This window comes from Ctenocephalides felis, unplaced genomic scaffold (assembly GCF_003426905.1).
Source record: "Ctenocephalides felis isolate EL2017-DRISC unplaced genomic scaffold, ASM342690v1 CF-g0.4_SCAFFOLD_02780, whole genome shotgun sequence".
NCBI lineage: Eukaryota > Metazoa > Arthropoda > Insecta > Siphonaptera > Pulicidae > Ctenocephalides > Ctenocephalides felis.
In genome coordinates, this window is record NW_020538934.1 from 1 (window position 1) to 22,500 (window position 22,500).

The 22,500-nt window shown below is 29.7% G+C and overlaps 1 pseudogene; it reads right to left on the reverse strand.

The window, feature by feature from the left end:
• Positions 1-10,884: 10,884 nt before the first annotated feature.
• LOC113381299 lies at positions 10,885-13,098 on the reverse strand (annotated as a pseudogene).
• Positions 13,099-22,500: the final 9,402 nt, after the last annotated feature.

Consider the following 22,500-nt stretch of genomic DNA (forward strand, 5'->3'; position numbering starts at 1 on the left):
TGTTAAAATATTGATTTGGGAATTAATGGAAATATTTGGTATACTTCATATTTCAAATTTTGCTATGCATATAAGGTGTGGGATAAAAATCAGATGTGATTCGAAGGAGAGCGTATTAAAGTCATCAACTTGACAAGATGCAGTCTTAAGTCTTATGCATCAAAAGACGATTTGGTGAGTTAACGGACAAGGAGAGGTTGAATTGCGATTCCAATAACCATTTGGCAGAATTCAATTCATGACCCGAGGTCTACGCTCAGAATTAATTTTTGTGTCAGCAATAAACATTGAGGTCTGGGTATACAAAATGGGGTATACCAACAGAAGTCCGGTGTCAGGTAGTGAATGCGTTAACTACGATGAACCGAGGACTGAACGTACCTTATAAGTAGTCGCGGAAGACCAGTGATTATGGTGCTGCATCAAAATCTATATTTTTAAATCTCCAAAAAATGCTCCTTCTCTGTCTTCATCTCAAACGTCGTGAGTCACCAGTGTGGGAAAAAGTTATGTATATAATAATATAAAATCTATTGGATTGTAAACGATTTGTAAATGATTTATTAATTACAAATTTTATGAAATGAAAACGACAAGTTAATATTGTTTCTCTACCATGTCTAGCCTGCTTGATTCCTCACAAAGGGACAAAATCTGGAAATAAAGTTGATATGGTAACTATTAGATAATCTCTAGTCGATTGCGTTTTTATTATTAGACATGACCCAGTGTCTTCCTAATGATTTTTCGACAACCATCAACTGTCGCATTCGCTCCACTATCATACCTCTGCAGAGCTTCTTGGAGTAAATATTTCATCTCATAACCATTTCTTGATGTCGTATCCAAATGTACTTATAAAGAAACGACATTAAAATGCAGATTCGCTTATGCAGCATGTTTGCATCATTACGGCGCATATGCATGCACATTTAACATGCAGTATTTCACTTCAAAGTTTGCAGATAGCAAAGAAGATGAGATGTTCTTAGAATGAAATGATTCAAGCAGAATATAATAATATACTATGCATTCGGTCTTAATAGGCGGAATTAACAATAGGCACACGAATGCAAATAGTACGGAACAAGAGAATACGTGAACCTTCCGAGGTGGAGGTTGCAGATGGAGAACTAGAATAAGAGGATGAAACATGTGTTGGTTTTGCGTTTTCATTTTATAAAGCTCGGAGATATTTTTATTTCTGAAATTGTTCTGGTTTTAACAAAGACCTAATTGTGCTATTTGAATTTGAAAAGAATGCGGTGTTTTTAGTGTGTATGTTGATATACATATAGTTGGAATGTTATACACCATAAGCAATCATAAAGATTAATATAATGATCTAATTGATAACTAATTATTTATTAATATTATAATAAAAACTTTAGACCTAATAAAAAAGACGAAAAAAACTTTTTTGCTATTGTACGTTTTAACAACAATTTTGAATAATGTTTATTAGTAATATGGTGACACTCGTGATGCACATATTCATTAGTGTCAACCATTATACACATTTATGGAAACTACGAATAATATAGAAATTATTCAATAACTTACAATTCGTACACGGCACAGGATTGCAGATCTGATTTAGGCTTTTTTTTTATTAAATTCAGATTTGTAGTACGATAACCTTAAAATCTTATGACATTCCAATATAATGTTCCTCTATTCACTTGACACGACGACTAATCTCAATCGACCAGTATAGAAATGATTTCATCGAGAGCGAATGACGAACAGTTCGCGCGTGACGCAACTTCTATTGCATTATCATAGATTTAACTCCTTTTTCGCGCCTAAAGAAGTTTCACTTGAGAAATAATTCTTGTTCTAATTGTAAGCTTAAAACGCAGCCAAGCACCATAAAAGTTAAGGCCAAACAAATAAAGAACAACAAACAAAGGACACAGTAAATATGATACAGTTTCTCTATTTCTCTAAAATTATAAAATTAGTCTTTTTATAGCCTCTGTATGTGCAAATGTCAAAGACCTACAACCGTTTTTAACGACCAGTGGCTATCATATTTAAATCAGTCCATAAAGTTAATTAAAATTAAAATTCAAACAAAAATTATGTTATAAATATATTTACCGTAATAACACTAATTTGCATAATGCAGTTCGCTTTATTGCGATTATGCAATAATGTTGGTGGTGCATATATAGGTACACGGTGCATACAATTCTACTAATTGCACATGAGAATAAATATATGGAACAGGTTTTTATTACCATTTGTTATATGGTTTGATGGGTTATGGTTAAGCTCAGAGTTTGAACCTCTGGACAAATTGACATCGTGCAGTATCGATGCTCATTTTTACTTGAAAATATAGATGAAAACCTCAAAGGTATATAGTAACCTCGGAAAATTTGAATAATACAAATTACTTAAATAAACTTTTCTCACGCAGCGCAGATTTTTCATTTGTTTCATTATTTGCGATTATTTGCACTACAATTATTTATGGGGGATGGGATAAAATATTCTTCCGATCCTGATATTTTGATTAACTCACGATTTATACCACTATTTAACCTCAAAATGTTTTGACATAACACCGGAAATTTGAACAATGTGCTTCACGGTTTCGGTGACGTTCGCACGTATAAAGTCACGCATACCAAGAAGCCTTGCACAAACACGGCCATCAGAATCGACCCGTATAGAGATCATATCATCGAGAGCGAGTGACTCTCACTTCAGCTTGGCGTAACAATTTTCCGTTGCATTTGTACGGATTTACACCATGTCGCGTCTAAAGAAGTTTTACTTCAAAATATGTATTTATAAAAATATCAATATTCTTGTATGAGCCTAATTGGCTCACTTCAGCAAAAATAGGTATATGATCAACATCCGTAAATTCAGTGATAATATTATGGAACATCTACTACATATCATGAGCATAGAATTGAATATGAATGTAAGTTTAATGTCAAAACTAATTAATTGACTAGTGTCTTGATCTCATGAGCTGCTATTTGCACCAATCCAAACCCCAAACTCCCAGTATCATCTGCCCATGTGTGGTTATTATTTTGTCGTCCAGTCAGTTTCTGTCGACTCATCTGTTTTGTAGCAAACTGCGTGAAATCGCCGACGTTTTACAATTTCTCTCTCTAAGGACGAAATCTGCACTGTCCCGCTGTTTAATGGACGTCATATGCGCAGATCACACCGAGAGATAGGACCAGAGAGAAACTGGGACGGAGAGAAATAATGGCGAGTCTTGCAGATAACTAGGAAGTTATCCAGGAAGCTGGATTTAATGGAATTTATGTATTCTTGATATCGATTTTACCTGTTGGCTTCTTATGCTGCTTTGAGATGGAGATATTAAACTTTATTTTTATTGCTTATCGATAAAGGAAATTTTATGAAACTAGATTTAAAATTTCAGGATAATAAAGTTATCAATTTTAGTGAAATAAATTTAGGTACATAATTAAATTTAATAAATAAAATAAATGAAATTCGATAGATAATTTTAGATTATTGATTTAGTTAGATGAATTTTACAAAATTAGCTAGCGAAATCAATCTTTAGTCTCACTCTTTTAAAGTTCAATTAATAATTGAAAATAACTTTATTTTTTCTTTGCATAACTATTAGATTTTTGTCATCACTAGGCAAATCTTTATGCAGAATGATATTGTCAATCGTGCTCAGAATTAGTTATTTAAATTAACAACACTTAGTTCTTGTGAATATCGCGCAAATAAATTAGTTTTACTCCAGTTTAATTTATCATTAAAAACAACATAAAAATTTATATGTCTGAACGTTGTGAAAGTAATATAGATACTATTCAATATCATCCATTTTTATGAGATTCACTGTTCTAAAAGTATAAAGAGTTGTTATGTTTCTTGATAGACTGTGTTAATCATTTGTGATATAGGACTTCACCATGTGAAGATGAATACACCTATATAAATATATAATAGTATTTATTATATTCTGATGACAAGTTTATCAGTATTAAACAGCTGTTTAAGTACTAAATGATATTATTTTTCTATAATACTACATAATTTTAAATATTAACATAAATAAATTATTGAAGTGTTGAATACAATGCTATTACATTTACTCTTACTACGGATATCATTTTAATGTAAATTCTATCCTTTGTACTCTTATTCATTTAAATTTATGTTATTGTTTATTATTATTACTAGATGTTAAGTTATTTAGCAGTTGTTATAAATATTGTAATGAAAAAAAAATTACTCTTGTCATATTTTTTCAACAATTTCAATTATATTTATCTCATCTGTGATATAATGTTGATGAGATGATATTATAAATATTTCATAGATGGAAAAATGCTTATTAGTTTTTTATGCAACGAAAAAATTAATTATTTCATGAATGGAAATAGCTCATTAAAAATTATATGACAGATGCATTGGATAGTTCAATATGGGTTTTGACACAATAATAATAATAAAATTCTGATATATAAATAATTTGTGTATCAATTTGAGAAGAAATATATGGAAAAAATAATTAACTATATAGCAAATTAAATTTGCTGTATATATCTTATATTATATGTAGCTTAAGAATTAATATTTTAAAACTTAATTTTTTTTTAAATAAGTCATCTTACTTATGCAATTAGGACACTTTAACGAAAAATACAATATAAAATGGTTTAATAAATGACTTATATTATACTTTGGAATAGATTAATATAGATTAATATATATTATAGATAATATACTTTAGCATAGATTGATAAATATAGATTTATTAATTTACTTGTTGAAATAAATATTGAATTAATTTTCATAAAGATTTATTAAATAGGCAATAAAAGTGAAACATGAAACATGGTTGTAATGGTTTTCGTGAGAATTTTATATTAATTATAAAAAAACGTCTATATATTCATATAAGTAATCTTTGTATTTTTTTCTTTCAGGTGAGAAAATACGAGAATTAGAAAAATTGCAGATGCTATTCGAACACCAATATGAATATGTGGTAAATATTTAATATTATTAAAATCTATGTCTATTTGTCTAATGATGGTATCCATTGAATTGAAAATTTGAAATATTTATATTAAAAAAGAAAAAAAATCTTATAATTATAGCAAAAATGAATAAAAACAATGTTGTCATTTGCATATAACAACATTGTTTTTATTCATGTTTTTTATAATTATTTGATTTTTTTTTTTTAATATAAATATTTCAAATTTTCAATTTATAATAAGATACCCAGCTATCTCTCCACCGGATTCGGTTCAAAACCGCATTTCTAAACATCCGTGCGAACGGAGTGGGTTTTGCGTGGGTTTTCTTAATGACGTGTAAACGTGACGAGCGCTGATGAATGTTACGTATTGTCAAATTGAAAATCGCTGAACTGTGCTCATGTATTCGTATGTATGAGATGTTTTAAGGTAGGAGTTGATGTAAACTTGAAAATGCTGACTCTTGATCTTTAAAAACTTTGATGCGTGATTTGCCCATTCTATTCAAATCGTTGTTATTAAAATTATATGTACAATGTGCATAAAACGTTTCTTGATGAACTTATGCGGACACTAATTTGAAAAAAAAAATCAAATTGGTCGTATTTGCTTCAAAAATTTACAAAATGTCTTGGCAAGTGTCACTAACACTTTGCATATTTACTCATTGCATTTCACAACATTCAAATTCACAATATCTATTTTAGCTTTCTTTTATCATTGACCTACCAGTTCACGATTTATTATCTTCTACCTTGTCAGCATTTGCCCTCTTTTTCCATCGCCATTCCCGACTCTAGCCTCGAGTTTACAAGGCGCTGCATCCCATCATAGAATTGTGATTGTGCTGAGAGACGAGAAGCTTTGTAGTCACTTCCTCGGTGTATGAGAAAGTCATTAGCGATTTGATTGTTACTACACAACACGTACGACTTACTGTGTGTTGGATCTGTAAATGGGTACAGAAGAGCTGGAGGAAAATTGGGATTTGAAATTCGAAATTTTTATTTTCATGGGGACGAAAAATATTTTGAGTGTTGACGGTATGAGGAAGAGATTAGTTTTTGGAAGAGGTAGGATGCAGTTGTTTTAAATTTCGGACAAAAATCAAAATTTCTATAAATTTTCGAATTCTTTTCAAAATTTTCAAAAATATGCAAACAAATTCAAGGTTTTTGAAAAATTCTAAAGTCTCAAAAATGATTTAGTTTTTGAACGGGGACACGTTTTGTTATATACGGGGACAATTATGGTGAAAATTTGGCTTCATTGCTTATTACAATTACAACACACATGTTTTATTTTCCCGGGAGAGTCCAAATATTATTGATGCATTTACTTATGATTTATTTAAAATATTATTTTATTCCACTGTATCTTTTCAGTACCCTTAACCCCTTTTATAAAATAATAAAGCATGAAAAGTGATGGAGCAAAACCATTCGCGCGAAATATTTCTGTTTCGTTATGTTACCGTCTGCTAAAGCGTCTTGTTTAATTTTAACAACACGCTTTTCACTCCAAACAAACGACTTTGTCAAAAGCTCGAACAAACGAAAGTAATGAACTGACTTCGGAAAATTTTCAATGACAAACTTTACTTGGAAACAATACTCGGCTGCGAAGCATATGTGGAGTTCATCGTATTGTAACGAGAATTTATAAGTCTCGAAGTAAATTTATGCTCAGATGATAATTTGTTAAGAGAAATAAATTTGCATGATAAAAATCACATATCTTTAAAAAAGATCCTATGTCTAGATTCAGTTTCATAATTTATACAATATAGTGAACTAAAACTTGCTAACTAAGTAAAACTACTTTACAAATTTACTAAAATTCACTGCTACTTTACAAATATTCAGTCTCGTCGAATCGTTTTTTTTAACCCAAAAATTAAAATTGTTAAAATAAATATTTAAAATTGATAAAAATTATACTGTTTTGTTAATATTTAATTTGATTTAATTCATTTGTTATTAGTTCAAATAATACAATTCATTGAAAACTTATTATATAATTTTTAAAAATATTTAAAAAGTGGAATATTGTGTTTAATAGTTTTAACTTGTTAGTTCAAGTTATGACTATTATGTATGATTCAACGGATTTTTCTTAGTTTTCCTTAAAAAGTTAAATTTATATGTTCAAAGTAAATAGTGTATTGTGAAAACTTTCGATATTGAATAAAAGAAGAAATTTGAAATTTTCACAAGTTTGAATGATTGTAGAATATATTATTCATATGTATTTTCAAACTCATAGTTAATTGTGCCATCTAACTTTACAAGGATTTTTCTGTTATATTTCAATAAAACTGTAGTTCAAGTTATATAACGATTAATTTAACATGTGCAATATTTTATATCTTGAATTCTAGCGAATGAATTATTCTATTCAAATGTTTTTGCATATAATTAATTATAATAATGTATATTACGAATCGACATTGCATTAACTTTAATTAAACTAAATAAATACTCGTATTACATTAAATGCAATGTGTACATTCGTTAGGTTTTTAGCTAATTTTATTGTTTGTACATAAATAAAGCAGTGGACATTATTTTTGTTTAATTATTTGCTCTGTATAATTGAATTTATATTATAGAATCAAATGCTTGACAAAGAAATATTTATTTTATATTAGGCAATTAAATTTGTAATTATAAAAAAATACGTTTATTAAAAAAAATACTTAACTATTGTTCAAAAAAGATTTCATTAATAAACGGTTAAATTCACGATTTTCTGGAAGATTATCTATTGATTTGTATAAAATATTTGAGAACCTAGAGAAGACATTATTTTAGAATTTTTACCATGTAACTGCTACAATGATGAATATTGAAATTAATTTTCGAACTACAATTCTTGTGATAGACTTTTTTCTCGGATGTTTGTAAATTAATTTTCACTATATAAAAACAGGAAAAGCATATGTGTATGTATATTGCATATATATATATATATATATATATATATATATATATATACATATATTGTATATATATAAATACGGTTGAGCAATATTCATCCATGTTATACATGAATACCATCCGAACAAAATAAAAATAGATATCGGAAAGTTTTTGAATATTCTTTCGTGCTATGCGCTCTGAATATTTAAAGAGCAATCAGTGAATTCAATTTGGGAATTTGGCAAAAAGAAACTGAAATCAGAACACTATTCATAGACTGATGAATATATTCAACAATATACATGTATTCAATTACTAACAATGAAATTTTACTTTGCGACTTTATTGGCAGTAGGTTAGTTTGAAAACCAATATATAACACGTTTTGATAAATGAATTCTTTAGTTGTTGCTAATAATTTTGTAAGTTTTTGCATTTAGACATGCAATTTTTGCATACAATGACTAAAGTTGACTTACTATTAAATATCTGGTATAAATTGCACAAAATTGTGGACGAACTAATAACATTCAATTTATAAGAAAATATAATATTTTATTACCAATACGATTAATTGAAAATATCTCTAATTTCAATATAACCAACCGCCTTTGTTTCCATGGTGTTAAATTTGTTTCGCGAACAGAAACACGATACGAGTAAGCGAACAATTTACATTGTTACAAAATATCGTTGACATTTGACAAATTGCATCTCGGCCATAATAACAAACGGACGGATGCTGTGTCAGTCATTTGATCCTGTGATCAGAGTCCTCGCGGAAAAATAAGGACGACAATGACAAACCGCGACGGAATATGGATCGCTCCACCGGCCCGATTGCTGTAATCCTACCGCGCGCAAGATCGGACGTTGTAATTTATATAGATTTATTTTAAGGATAATAGAAAAAATACAGTAAATTGCATGTACAATTTGTTAGCTGTGGGTTCTGTATAAATATCAAATTAATTAGTGCAATATGCCATTGTTCTCTAAGACACATTTTTGGATCGTGCTATAGTATAACAAATTTGAAATTAAAATCCAGAAAATATCTTCTATTTATGATGGCATACGATTTATAATGTAAATATTGATTTTTTATTCTCTGTCTGTACCACAAGCTTTGCGGGAATTCAGAATATTCTGTTCATTCATCATTTATAAAACAAATCCAACATGCTATACCAAAAATATATTCACTTAGAATCATTGTGAAGAATATATACATACCTTTTTTAAATGGAAAATGATATATCTTGTTGCTTCATACGTGGGTACGTATGAAGTGTACATATTCTTATGCGAAATAAATATAGAAATGGTAAAAATTTTACCCAGGTTTCAGAAATCGATGTTTAGGCATTTATTATTTTTATTATTAACTTCCCGAAGGAGAAGTTTATGTTTTCATAAAAAATCCGATTTACTAATTTTATGTTTTCTCGACGTTTCAAGCCATTCTGAATAGAATGAGACCAGTAAAAAGTAAGTGTGTGTGCGTGTGTATGTGAACAGATTTTTTGCCGTAAATCGACGTTTTCTCAAAAACGATACCGATTTCAAAAATTTAAAAACCATTCGATGTATCTCGATGAGGACTATCGTTTGTCAGTTTTGTGCGACGATCCACCGGACCTTTTCTTTGTAATTTAGAAAAAAGTGTTAAAATTTTTGTCTACATTTGAGTTCATACTACCAAATCAATTTAAAAAAATTTAATACTGTTCGAAAGATATTAGTTGGGAATTAGGATTAGTTTTAGGTGAAAATCTACCAAGCCATTTTCTTGTAATTAACTGTTGAAAAAAAAATTAAGTCGATGTTTATGAAACTCAACGTTTGTTTTCAAGTATTTCGAAGTCTATATTGAAATGAGAAAAACGTTCGTGCATTCCTTGTTCTAAAAGATATAGTCATAGTGTAATGTTATATCGTGTGCATGTGAGATGATAAATCGTCTAATATTAGTCATATGAGTTGGTCATATGTCATCTCCAAGAAACGAACAAATTGGACGTATATCACACCGGCACGTTCGTTCGCAGTCACATCGCACTTAAATCGTGAACTTTTCAACTCAAATGGTCGGGTTTTTTACCAATTCTGGCTTTGACAAAAATTTAAAATAGAAAAATACAAGTTTAAACACATGGGGAATGTGAATTTAAAAATAAAAACCAAGAGTCTCATCTCATTGATTATTATATAATCAACTTTTTTCGAGTCAACAAAACAAATTTTGTGAGAAGGGAAATTAACGCGATTTCATCATCCTGCTAAAATTATCCTGGTATTTATGTATATTTCAAAAACATGTTTTTGATCTTATAAGTTATTAAATAATTATAATTTTAGGTGGTTTTACGTTGTTTACTAGATTAGATAAGAAAAAAAAAAACTTTTGAATGATTGAATATTTTAGCTGCATTTTTTTACAATTTACTTTTTACATTGCTTGTAATCAAGCATTACTGTTGGTAAAGTGTAAGTACCAATTGAAGAACTAGAAAAATTCCTGAAAATTATTCAAAAAGCACATTTTTTCAACTAAGCATATTACATATATTTACTCAACGTATTACAATTACTGATTACATTCGGTTGTTACAACTTTCACACGTGATAAATTTTAAATACTGAACTGAAATCTGCAAGTTACAAATAAAAACTTCTAACATTTAAATACATAACTATTTGACCAGTTAAAGACGTCATAAAGGATTTTTATAGCTACTTAGTTAATATTTATAGAATAGTTTATTGTAACATATTTTTAATTCCAAAAATATTTTTAATCAGCCCAAGCATAGGCTTAGCATATACTATATAACGAGTTTGGATGATAAGTTATTTTTATTATACATTTAGAATTATTATTATCAGTTATTGATTTTAGAATTGTTCTATATGACGTCTCCAACCAGCCCTCACTAAACCAAATTCCCACTCTCTATTTACTTCCAGCGATCATTTTCGTAATCCCATTTCGAGGAAAGTCCATCGATAGGATTCATTCTAAGATCGATCATCCTTCTCAAAATATGCTCTCTTCTAACAGGGTCAGTCAAAGTTTCGGGTAAAGGAGTTCTAGCCGTGTTAAAGATGACAACAGCAAACCAGAATCCCAATCCCAGCAAAAAGAAAGCCATACCAAAAACGATTTTCCACTCGCCAGTAGGAGCGTCCATTTCGGAAATGTTTGACGGAAACTGGCTCGGTATAGAGCTTTCTTTTCTTCCACTGTCATCTTACGCCAATCTCCTAATAGAAAAGGAAACGATTAATATTTATTATAGAGATACAATTACTATACATATATTGGCCAAAATTAATGTTTTACTAGTAGTGTATGGCATCATGCCTTCAGGCAAATTGCTGGAACTTCCCGTACCGTAATTAATAAAATCGAGGAATGAAAATAATCATTAATTGTTTTAAATGATTTCAAATAGATTATTTATTATAAATACGCGTATAAATAATATTATAGTGATTATTAGGCGGCGAGCATATTCTAAAAACAACTTAATGTGTATGATTACAAGAAATTTCTTCAATTTTTTTTTTTAAATTTGTTTTTTTTGATAATTTTGAAATTTTTTAAACGTCCGAAATATTTTGGAATTTTTGAACAAAAATCGATTTTTTTAAATTAATTGAGAATTTGAAAATTTTTGAAAATTACCGGTTTTTTGAAAATTTAAAAATATTCTCAAATTTTTGTTTTTCGAATTTTTTGAAATTTAGATTCATTTTTTCAATAAGATAAAAATTTGAGTTTTTTGAAACTCTTGAGCTTTTCTGTGAAAATTTCCAAAGTTACGCATTATTTTGAAAATTTTGAATTTTTTTTTTTGAATATTTTCAAATTTATGAAGTTTTTTGTAAAACCATTTTTTGCACGCTGCCTACACAAACAAAAGGTTTTTTGAATTATTCTAATCGGATGATCCGTTCTCTCAAAAACTGTATGATATATGTGTGTGTATATGTATGTGCATGTGTGTGCGGATACAAATTTTCGTCGACGATTTTGCGAATACGGATCAACCGATTTGAATAATTCAAAAAACATTCGATTAATACTGATAAGGAGACGTGCTGATTAGTTTTTGACAAAGGCAGGTCTAGCCAAAAAGTGCCAAAAATGGTATTTCAGTTTTTGAGATAATTGAGCGTCCGATTTAAATACCTCAAAAAACATTTTACGTGTATTGACGAAATGCACAACTGGTAAAAATTCGGAAAGGCAGGTTCAGTGTCTCCGGAGACCAATAAAAAAAGTAAAAACCATTGCCATTTGCGGTAAAAAATAAACATTAGACATACGTACATTGTTATTATCTGATATGTTATAAAGATTATAATAATAAGTACAAATTTTGTGTACATTTATATGGGTTCCATATCAATGTTTACATAATATATTAGACGAATACGCGGCGCTTACGCGCTTTGATATTTTGACTCCGAATCAGCTATGCAGCGCTATTGCTTAAATGAATGTTTAAAATTTTCAAAAAAAGCAAATAAAAAAAATTAGCATATAAAAGAAACAAATTTTTCAAAAAAGTCAATTTTTTCCAAAAATGCTCAAAATTCCAATATTTTCATAGTTTTGCAAATTTTTTTTAATAATTCTGTTTTTGGTACGGGATGTTCCAGCAATTTAGCTTAAGGCATGATGCCATGCACCACTAGTTCACAACTGAAACAAGCGCAGCCATTTTTGGGTAAACATAGTTGTAGGTCACATTTTTGCTCACATACAAGCACTTCCCAAATTTGGTGACAAACGATTCAGAATGACTTGAAACGTTGAGAAAACATGAAAAGTTGCAAATAGAATTCCCTGACATAAACATAAAGCACTATTCTCTGACCCATCCTCCTAACATGACATTTACAATAGAAACAATTTCACGAATACCTTTCTCCTTCTCGCGCAAAGCCATTATTTCAGGTGTGTTTTCCATCCATCTGACTGCAGGGAAGGGAAACATAGTGCTCTCGTAGTAACTGTAACTTCCGTTAAGACCATAGCCCACAACTTCTCTATTTCCAATGATTCCTCTATTGTAGTAATTCCGTTTTAGAATTACATTCCGTTCGAGTTGAACTAACTTCGCTAACTCTTGAAGTTTGGTCAGTTGTCTACAACTGAGCATTTTTGCGATGGTCGGCAAATAATTACGAAAATTGATGAAATTTATAAATTATTACTTTTTCAAGCTTCAAAAGTATTACTGCCTTTTGTTTTGCAATAAACGCCTGTTGCGATGGTAATAATAGATTTTTTGGCATTTGTTTTGCTTTTTTGTTCACCTCCAGTTTAGCTGCCTTTGATAAAGGTATATTCGGTATATTTGTCACAAATTATTGAGTTGGGGAGAAAATATTTTCGTTGATCTGAATCGAAATTGTTGTGGCGGGATTAGCTCAAGAGTAGCGTTCCCGATTCACATGCTGGAGGTTCCGAGTTCGAATCTCCGGCCAGAATTTGAAAAAATATTAACTAGTTGGAATAATAATAGAATTATGAATTGTACTAATAAGATATGTATGTTAAATATAAAAATTAGATAATTAGAATTTAAAAATGAATTGAAGTAAGAAGTAATGAGAAGTATAGAAGAAAGAAGAAATAGTGGTTAGAAGATGAAGTGAGAAGATAGTAAAAGAAGAATGAAGATAAGTTAGTTAAGAAGTATAGAAGAAGAATAGGATTATATGAAGAAGAAGATAGTATAAAATTGAAGATTGTATATGACTGTATAGAATAATGTAGGTGGCTAAATGCTCGAGTAAGCGAGGCCAATAAAAAAAAAAAAAAAAAAAAAAAAAAAATAGAAATTGCTGTACTCATCAATTCTTATATTTTTATTATATATTTTGAAGTAAATTCCATGTCAATTCCTACTTACATTCTTACGAAAAATAAACCATATATTTCATTGTTTAGACATATGTTTTTTGACAAAGACTTATCTATACAATTAATTAAAAAAATGATCAGAGTGAATGAATCTGATATATCAATGAAACTAGTGAGGTGTATGGCATCGTGCCCTAAGGCAAATTGCTGGAACTTCCCGTACTGTAACGAAATGTTCGAGGAATACTGAATGTTTTCAAACAGATTATTATTAATATTGTAACATTATCTAATATTTATAAGTATTATATAAACTGAATTGCAAAGTTGAAATTATTTGTTTAAAGTATATAAGAACTATAGTCAGAATTAAAAATAAAATCTGAATTATTTTCGATATACAAAAAAAATTTTTTTGAAAAAAAAAATAAAAAGTTGAAAAACATTTTTTTTTCCAAAATCAATTATTTTGTTAAGACAAGCAGAAAGTTTTTTGAATCATTTAACTCGAACGCTTAGTTCTTTCAAAAACTGCCATTTTTTACACATTTAGCTTCGTATCTTTGAAATGGCTGGGCCTGCCTCTGCCAAAAACTAATAAACACTTCTCTCAATCATTAATAATTGAATGTTTTTTAGATCATGCAAATCGGATGCTCCATTCTCTCAAAAACTCGATTTCTATTTTCTCCGTGACTACTGGACCTGCCTTTGCCAAAAACTAATCTCCCTATCAATAGGAATCGAATGTTTTTTAAACCATTTAAATCGGTTGATCTGTGCGCCCGAAAACGTGACTGGAAATTTGTATCCATACATACATACACACACACGCACACACATCCATTTTTTCTGAGGTATGCCAAAATGTTCAGAAACCTACAAAACGTCGAGAAATGTAAAGATTTTTGGCCCATTACAACAACTTACCCTACGGGAAGTTAATAAGTACATTCTAAGGACCAAGTAAATTTTAAGGATCATCTTATTAATATTCGGTTTTTCTTTCGACGTAGATAAGAACATAATTGCGAATATAATTTCATAAATATTTAATATTTTCCTACGTCAGCAAATAAAATGTCAAAAAACATGTTTTCAAAAGACACATAAATACTTGAACAAGTGTAACAAGATGATGAAATTATACTAATTGCCCTTCTAACAAAAATTATTCTGTTGACTCGAACAAAAGTTAAAACCATGGAATTGTATGAATTTATTTTTTGGTCAAAAGAAAATATTTACATTCGGAATTTCGAATTCTGCTAAATATCGGAATTTTTGTCAGAATTAGTACATATGTTTTCTATACATTTATATGGTTAATTAGGAGTGTTTGCTCATTACTAGACGTGGAAACTTTTTTGTAAATACTTGTTTTTTGCTTTTGTGTTGATATTTGTATTGGAAATTTTTGATGTATATTCCACAAAAAAGTTTGGTTACTTTTTATTTAATGCGAGAAAACTTTGGAGAAAGTTGTAAGTATTTTATAATAGACCACAGAGATGTAATTTTATGATCAATCAAATTGGATTGCAGTTTATTCATAGATTTCATTATAGTTTGATTATTGATCAATCTAATCTTATGATCTAATGTCGTATAAGAATACATTTATATTTTATTGAGGAAGTAATAGCTTCCTTTGCTTAGTGGCAAGAGCTTTAATCAGGGTTTTAGATTCTTTACCATCACAATTCCCATTCTGATTTCAAACAGGAGATAGAAATATAGATCTGAAAATTTTGGTATGTGAAAATTGCATTTTCCCAACATTGCTGTATCAATGAAAACATATTTCATCAATATTGGGTGGATTCTTATAATAAAAATTGATCAAACGCCGTTGGTTTGTCTTCTGAAAACCAAGGCTGTGAAGAAGACAATGTTTTATGCAACTATTAGGTTATGATTAATGAATCAATAATAATAAAAAAAGAGTGCGCGTAAGGTTCACACGCGATTGAAGTAGAACTTATTTGTTACTGTACAAGATGGCATTTAGGTAAAAATAAAGACAGCATTTAACAATTTTGAATAATGTTTAGTAGTAATATGGTAACACTCGTGATACATTTGTAAATTGATAAATTATAAATTATATTTATAATAGCATTAAAATATGTATAATATTTAAAAACAATAATGTTTTTAAAATCATACTTCGAATATGACATGATCGGTTTGTCATTGTAATTAGCATTTAGAAATGAACCTTCATTAGAGAAATGAAGTAATTGCTTATTAATAAACTCTATAATATCCGTTCACACAGTGGATTATGTTAAACGACGCCTAGAGTAGACTAATATTGTTTTCGCAACTTTACTCATCATGTAATTGTGTATGAAGAACTTCATATAACTAAAATTAACATACATTCATTGACTGCTTGTATTTTTTTTTACTTTTTCGCTGGCGATACAATCTCATTTTTTGAAGATCTGTTTTGCCTAAAAAATATTCTCCATTTTAATAACGTCAAAGATTAATAGAAACTACGAACAATATAGAAATAATTTTTAATCAATAAACTTACGTTTTGTATACGGCACAATTGTTTAATTTGTTTTATTATTTTCAAGGAACAGGATAAAATATTCTTCTGATTTAGGAATATTTTATTAAATCAAGATTTGTACTACGATATAACTTTAAAATGTTTATTTATGCCGATTTCCTTGTTGATATCGGACGCATACAACATTGATGAAGTTTTACTTCGATAAGAAAATAAGAAATGAGATGAGTTTATGAATGATGGTATAAATTTTCATTATTATTTAAAAAATTTTACAGATTTATTGAAGCAAAATGAATCAACAAGATGTTAGGCTACAAATTCATTGAAGTAATAAGTAAATCTAATTTATGTATGAACTGCTAACAAAGTTTGTATGAGGCCGCAAGTATGTTATTACGGTCCGTTGTATAATATTAATATCGACGTATGTAAGTACGAAATTACTTGCTAATATCAATATTTGCGTTCCAGGTTGATATTGTAGCTGGCAAACACTCGACTACCGGAGTCTTAACTAAACAGCAATTCGAATTGAATTCCATTTAATTTAGATACTGAAATAAATTGGTTCAATTTGTTAAAACCATTTTGTGATCAGTCAAATTGACCGAAATCGATAATATTAATTACACAAATATATCAAGTTGCTGATACTTTAGAGATGAGACTTTCCTCAATTATCTACATTTTGTAAATAACAAAATTAACTTTATTTGAAATTATAATGAAAATTTTAACTATTTTGGAGCAGAAATCGTCGACAAAAAGTTGTCTTCACACAAACACACATACATCAACTTGTTCTGATATATGCCAAAATGTTGGCTGGACCTGCCTTTGCCAAAAACTAATCAGCACGTCTCCTCATTAGTAGGAATGGAATGATTCAAATCTGTTGATCCGTGCGCTCAAAATCGAGGATAAAAAATTGTATCCAACCATACATACAAACATACGCACACACACATACACATACATTTTGTTTAGAAACCTTCGTTTCATTTTCATTTTTGGACAATTACAATACATTTTTCTAAGGGAAGTTGAAAGAGTTAGAGAGTTAGTAATTTTGTTGACCAAGCTTTCCCTTTTGATACATAGGGGGAAGTCCCGTAACGCCGGTCGGCACCAAATATTGCACACTGTATTTAACACGTATTATTAAAGCAAGTATAAATCTTTTCATTTCAAAATACAAGTGAAAGGGGCACGGGGGGTACACAGCATAGGATCACGCGCCAAGCCTCGCCTGTGACGCACACGGCCACGGCGAGAGCAACCCTTTTCTGTTTTAGGCGCAAAATCACGGCGTCACCTGAATATCAATGGAAGTAATTCTAGCACATTTAAGCATTTACATTTGAATGGTATGCAAAGATAAAAGTTGTACTTGATTGTTATAAAATGGTAGAATATTATTAGATCTTTTAACCAATATTAGTAGGTGCCACCAAATGAACGAAACTGTTTGTCCCTCAGCACCGGACACTAAGTCGTTCCTTATAGATATTATATAGATATTTCTTGTAAGAGCATATGTAATTCATTCTAATTATTTAATTTTGTTCTGAATGAGTGCTAATGGTCACTCCCATTTTTTGTATTTCCTAGTCGAACAATGAAAAGGTTATGGCGAATACATCAGCTGAAAGCATCGGTCTGACCCAGTCAAAAGAGGGGATAAATAGTGACTTTTTTGCAATATCTAAGAATATTTGTCAAAAACACATATGTAGACATTCCAGAGTGTGGAGATGGCTACATATGTGATCAAAGCAGATTATTTTGAAATGTCCGGTACTAGGTGCCACTGTTTAAAATCATATTTTTTGATACCAAAGTTTGATTGATAGTAATAATTATTTTTCAGCAAAGATTGCGGTTTTGTTAATTTAGTTTGAATTATAACTTTATCTAACATAAATCATAATTTAATAAACATTTTGTCAATTATTTTTTGATTTATTTATAAATAACCTTAGGTGTCCGCCACTAGTGGACTTTCCCCTATAACTTTTTATGAGTGTTTCATAAGAAAAAAATTATAAAAATTAACCTAGTTTTAGATACGTACAGCCCAGGTTTCTCCAACTATTTAATTATTTCAATTATTATCCAACTGTACGTAACACGCCGAAATTGGTTCACTCGATGTCAAATACTCGTATCAAAGTTGGCGTGCACGTAAATAGATTCATACACATAACCGCATTTAAGCATATGTGCAGTGACAAAGGCTTTCGTATACAGTTCAGAATGTTCTCAGATACATGTGTACTGTGTACTGTGAACAGAACATTTGAGAGAGTTTTGTACTATTCAGAGCAGATTTGCAACGCACAACTATTGCAAGAGGAGTCTGTAGAATTATGTAGGAGAAGCCGGGGGTAAATGTCACAGGTGCATTTTATGATTGATGTTCATAACTTGTGATTTTATGTGAATAAAATTATCAAAGCCTATAGAAATTATTATTATTATTGATTTTGCTTAAGGCAGCTTATGAGAATGCCTTAAGTGCATACCTGAACTAAAAATCCTTCGCTTACTTGAATAAATGTTTCAATTAATTTTCTGTATTCAATTACAATGACATTTCGGGATATAAGATAATCTGCAAATTTTTTTCTTTAATTTATACACATTTATTATTACTATTCAATAGTTAACCCTTTCCATTCATATGCTTACGCTTTCTCAAAATCATACGCGTTACTTTTGTAAATAAAATAAAGGTGTGACATTTTACCTAGTTTCCTCTATTTATACAAAATCTATCCGGAGAAACACACATACATGTCGAAACTTTTGAGAAATACAAATACATGCTAGAAACTGCATGTAATAACGTGTTAATTGTGTATGGCTGAATGCACCTAACAACGAGCTTTAAAGCTCACAAACGTTCCTTTGGAGGAATTGAGGAATTTTTAGCTTTTGCACCATTTAATATTAAATTGTCCAATATTAAAGCCAGAAGGATTAAATACTCTTATCAATTTGTCATAATCAGAGTAAGGAAACAAGTTTTTTAGATGGACTTTTAAACTTAGTTTTCCAAATTTTTTACACACTATAATTAAATATAATAAATTGAGGAGTAGGCAAGCCACTATTAGTCACAAATAGTTCTAACTAAAATTAAGTCTGGAACAAGCTTAAAAAATTTCACCCATCATCCTTAATATATTTTACTTGATACGATCTCATTTCTTTCAAAGCAGACATATATGGTGACCATTTTAAAATCTAATTCAATTACAGTATACTTGTTTACAAAATATATGGATCTTGTATAAACGAAAATTATTAAACAAACGATCTATGGCTAATTTATCTAGAGTAACTTTAAAATGTATCGAAAATTGCAAACATAATTCCACCGAGCCATAAGTTGCCATACTCTGATCTAGGAGATTATATATTATGGTATTTGTACCGCAAATTCTGATGTGATGTGCTGGACGATGGACGTTGAATTCTGAAGTTGAGTTTTGGAGTTTGGGAGGGCTTTTAATGTTTGTATGATGGCTATATTATATTCATTAGAGACGGATTATATGATATGGAATATGCAACAAGGCTAAATTGAGCTCTGACCAAGAAGTACTGCGCGGGTTGAATAGTTGAGACGTAGTAGCGCTTGGCATTTAAGGAAGTTGGCATTTACGTTGAAGGTACAATGATATTAGTTGCTAATTATTTGCGAGAGATTTTGATGGAAATACAATACTGTATAATACAGTTTAATTAATTCTGCATACATTGTTTGAAACTAGTAAAACATATGGTACAAAATTTAATCGATAACAAATACTTCCTTGCAGGAGATTGGTGAATACTCAAGTTATTATAAGACCAACTCGTTCTCTATTTAACTAGTGATACTATTAAATACATGATTGTATCCACTTATCAATTTGTTCTAACTAAGATTCTACTATTATCTCTACATATTTTATTTTTCTCGAACAATTTCATTTCCAAATATATTTTGCCCACATTCCACTATTTACTTTATAACGGTCGAACGGCAGAAGTTAAATTGCTTCAAAATTATTCGCCGTGACTATAGTAAATATTTAAATAAATTAGGTCACTTCTTTATTATGTACCCATTATTGCGGAGGAGTGACAATGAATACTTTCTAGCGGCTACAATTTATGTAATTAATGTACAAAATGTTCGTGACTATTCTGCTACTCTGTATTATGTGTAGACTTACAAATATATTAATGAGCAATTTAGATAAAAAAGCGTATTATGAATTAAGGTGTACATAGCCAAATCAAAATGTAGCAGCTATAACTGATATTTAACATAATGACAGTTTTAAGATAATGTGGAGTACATATTTGTAAAAATACTAAGAGTTTTGTTTTACAAAAATGTGGTAAAATTAAAGTATTTTGGCACAGAGACATGTAATAGCTATTAGTACCGAGGTCGATATGAATACATGTGGGATAAAAATATTGTTTTAAATGGCACTATAGGAATCTTTATAATCAGCGTAGCTGTGTGTGAGTGAGTGATGCTAGGTTTTTATGACTGAAATTGACTGTGTAAAGTTAGGTAAATTAGGAAATAAATTTAATTATTTTCTATTAATTAAATTTAGTATAACTTGTTAATTTTTGCAGAGTAAGGAGGTGTTATTTCTTTTGTTTATACTATTTCTATCTAAGGTAATGAAGCAAGATTCTGCAAATCGTCTCTGAATTGTGTTTTGTTTGTGGTAGAGAATACGGGTATTGTGAAAGTCGAATGTGTTTTTGAAATATTTTATATGGTCTGTTATCATGGTTTGGTTTTGGTTAGGGTTTTTAGAATTATTGTCGTGTTGTTTAAATACTGTTATCAGATTTTGTCTAGTTTCACCCGCATAAGTCGAAAGGCAGTTATAGGAATTTATTACAATATTGGACGTACGTTCTAAGCTAGTGGACGATTTAAGATTTGAATAAAAAGAAATGAAAGGTAAATCTATATTGCAAGTTAACCTGATTATATATATAATTGTATTCGATGTTTACTCAACAAAATCTGCTGCTTATCCAAAACCTAGTCAGTGTCGTTTTCAGTGTCCTTATCCGTACCGCACACAATGCAACAAAGCATTACGTAATACGATATAAATTATATACACCGGAACCCGGAGCAGGTGCCGTCCTGCGTCGCTTATGCTCCGGTACGGAACTTTCGAGTCTGCGGCTTTATTAGGAATTCAAGCTCTGCCTGCCGCCTAACCCACTTTATAATGTATCGCTCATGCATACATGGCCAGAGGTCAAATTAGTTTTGGGAAATTTAATATTTTGATATGTACATCTGAGTTTGCAAATGTGCGATTAATTTCTATGATGTTATTTGGTGCATTATGACTATATCGTATTTACATTTACAATGTAATGTTCTCTATTCACTGTTGGTTTTAAATAATTTTTATTGTTATTTAGCAATTGTTGTCTTAAAGGCTGCTGTTCTATATTTCTGAAAGTTACTTTAGTTATAGAAATTTTATTTTTAAATTAATTTTCCTTTGATGACGTACAACCTATTTAATATTAAGGGGTTTTATATATTCAGCACGATTGATTTACCAAAATCTTTTGTATTTCAATTGGTACCCTTTGTAATTTATTTATCCTTTGCTCATGGCCATAAGTCCAAACACGTGCAGCTCATCATGATGCAACTCTGTATTGTTTTTGATATTCATATATTTCAAAAAATTATATCATTTTATTAAATAAAATAAATTTTATGATCGTGTACTATGACAATGTTTTGGAATAGTAACATTGCTTATAACATGGCTTTTATGATTATAGCATCGACAACAAATTTATATCCTTTTATTGAAAATAATTTTACTATCTTAGTAAATTGTTTTAGAATTCCCGAGTATGTGACAACAAAGTTTAGAGTTTTTAGAATTGTATAGTATAATTGTAAATACTGTTGGGGACATTAAATTTAAAGATGTGTCTTACAAATCGAAAACAACAAAAGATAGAAAAAACGATCAATATTTGAACAGACAGACAGACAGACAGACAAAAGTATTTATTACAATAATTGAGCATACATTTCGCATTGTTATTTTTTTATACATATTTGTCTATTCGTGGGCACTTTATATATCATAATGATCTTAATAT